Genomic DNA, 2695 nt, shown 5'->3' on the forward strand with positions numbered 1-2695 from the left:
TTTAGATCAAGGTATGGCAAAGCCGACTGTGAAAATGTATTTTCCCGTGGGAACTGAATCTTAAGAACAGATTTGATATTAGATGTAACTATACATTTTGTTGAGTATTAGTTCTTTTTTTTTTTTTTTGGTTTTTCGAGACAGGGTTTCTCTGTGGTTTTGGAGCCTGTCCTGGAACTAGCTCTTGTAGACCAGGCTGGTTAGTTCTTTTTTATTATTATTATTATTTTTTATTTTACAGGGGAGAGCGTGAACGCAGTCCCCCACTACCACAAATTATGCAGTCGAGTTTCCCGCATTTGGGGAAATCGCAGGGGTCAGCACATCCGGAGTGCAATGGATAAGCCTTCTCCCCGGGAAAACCACCTTCGTGATCATGGTATCTCCCCTGCCAGGTAAGTATGAGTATTAGTTCTTAAAGTCCTTCTCTGTTAGAAACAGATGCCGAAACACTCGTTTGTTAGATGATATCGTGCCCGCCAGTCACTTTAAAAGTCTAAGGTAGGAGGTGACAAGCTTTTTCTGGAGAGGGCCACATGGTTTGTCACAGTTCTTCAGCCTTGTGATAGTCGGGCAAAACAGATATAGATAGTGTGCACATGAGTGGACGTGGCTGTATTCCAATAAAACTTTATTTATAAAACAGGGAGCAGACTGCATTTGGCCCATGGAATTAGGGGTTGCCAATGCCAGCTCTATTGAAAGAAGAAAACAAACCAGGAAAGGGGAGACATGGACACAATGGGTAAAATACTGATAACGGTCCAAGCTGGGTGACAGGTGGTGGTGGTTCAGGGCACTTTTTTCTCTATCATCCTTGACTTTTGTGCACACATACTTTCGTGGCAAGCTGGTGTTTAATTGGAATCGGCCTCCCAGAAGCTGAAGCCAGCGGCAGATCCCCATGGCCGGTCCTTTCCTTTCGGTGGGGCCTTACTATTTCCCAGGAGACTCTCAGGCGCATTTCCTTCCAGAGCCTCACGCCCTGATACACAGTTTTCCTAAAATGGAGATTCCAATGCTCGGGGATGGAGCTCACCGCCCTCGCCCTGAGAAGCAGTGTTGTTTTCTCATTTCTCAGTGGGAAATCGGAATGTCCCGGGGAGGACAAGAAATTCACCAGGAGCTCTGGGAAGCCCTGGGAACTCAGGAAGTTGGAATCTGGTCAGAACATCTGGGAGTTTAAAGGGGGAAAAAAAGTGAAGCCATTCATCCGGCCCCATAAATTCTCTCAGGAGCAGATACTGTAATTACGCAGAGAAGAGACATTGAGCCTTGTCAGCAGACAGGAATCACACGTCCACACCGAAACTGCCCTGAATGGAAGACTGAAGCCTTACCTTATTTTGGATCGTGGGTGGCAGATCTTTTATTTTGAGAAAGGAATTGGTCTTTTTCACAGCACCCGTGGAAGCTGCTGGCCCTTGTCACATGCCCGCTGCAGGAGTCGTGCACCAGTTTGTCCTCCGCCAGCGTCAGCCCCCTGCCTCCGTGCCGCGGCAGGCTCTCACTCATGAAACTATACCAACCCTACCCACGGTTCAAACTCCAGCCTCAGCCATTAAGCTTTTCCTGCCTACTACGGCTTTACCCACTGATCCACGCGACTGTGTATGGCCTTGGGTGTGACCAAGGGTAACTGATGCTGGTGACACTCCACTTGAGAGGCTGGATGGCTCAGTGGTCAAGAACACTGACTGCTCTCCCAGACCTGGGTTCAATTCCCAGCACCCACATGGCAGCTTCCAAGCATCTGTTAACTCCATTTTCAGACCTGATGTCCTCTTTGGCTTTCGAGGGCACCAGACACAAACGTGGTGCACACGCGGTCATGCAGGTACAGTCTCTCTGAGTTCGAGGCTAGCCTGTCTACAGAGGGAGCTCCAGGACTGTAAAGGCTACACAGAGAAACCCTGTCTTGAAAAATAAAACACAACAACAAAAACCCAACCCACCAAAAACCCCAAACCCCCAAAAAAAAAAAATCAGCACAAAAATTAAAAATACAGGATGTTACTTCAATTTTTAAAAAAGGCTACCCTAAATTTTCAGTGGCTTAGCATAATAAAAATTACTTTTGCTCATGTCATAACAGAACAGGTAATCATTCCATGTGTGCATAAGGACTCCTGATCAAGCTTTTTCCAGTTTATGACTCCCCTTTAATGGAGTCATTTCATTATTTTTAAATGTTATTATTTATTAGTGTTAATTATAAACATCATTATTATGTGTGTGTGTATGTGTGTGTGTGCACGTGCGCTCCTGACAGATGAAGAAAGACAGCCTGAGGAAGGCTTTTATATTATATAAATTATACTGCTGCAAAAATAAATTGCATCTGTGAAATCCACCCAGGTTGTGATTTTATGTGGCTTCTCCATTCTCTTTAATGGCTGGAAACAGCCCATTGTATGACCAGTCTGCTTAGCCTTGCTATTCACAATGGACATTGTACTGTTTTCAGTTTGGGGTAGTATCCATAAAAGGTGATTCTGAGACAGGCAGTGGGGTGCACGTCTTTAATCCAGCACCTGGGAGGCAGAGGCAGGCGGATCTCTGTGAGTTCGAAGACAGCCAGGTCAACACAGAGAAACCCTGTCTTGAAAAACCATAAAGAAGAAAGTGATTGTGAACACATCGTTTGGTTAATCTCTGTGTATGTTTCTATTTCTGAAGTGGTTATATGGTCATA

General features: G+C 45.2%; 1 non-coding gene across 1 annotated transcript; it reads right to left on the minus strand.

Annotated features, from left to right (window-relative positions):
• Positions 1-238: 238 nt before the first annotated feature.
• On the minus strand, positions 239-403 carry LOC121452628. The gene has a single exon (XR_005974875.1). It is a non-coding gene; the product is annotated as a U1 spliceosomal RNA (small nuclear RNA).
• Positions 404-2695: the final 2292 nt, after the last annotated feature.

This window comes from Microtus oregoni, unplaced genomic scaffold (assembly GCF_018167655.1).
Source record: "Microtus oregoni isolate MIOR12 unplaced genomic scaffold, Mior012 000009F_ref0000495, whole genome shotgun sequence".
In the NCBI taxonomy this organism is placed as follows: domain Eukaryota; kingdom Metazoa; phylum Chordata; class Mammalia; order Rodentia; family Cricetidae; genus Microtus; species Microtus oregoni.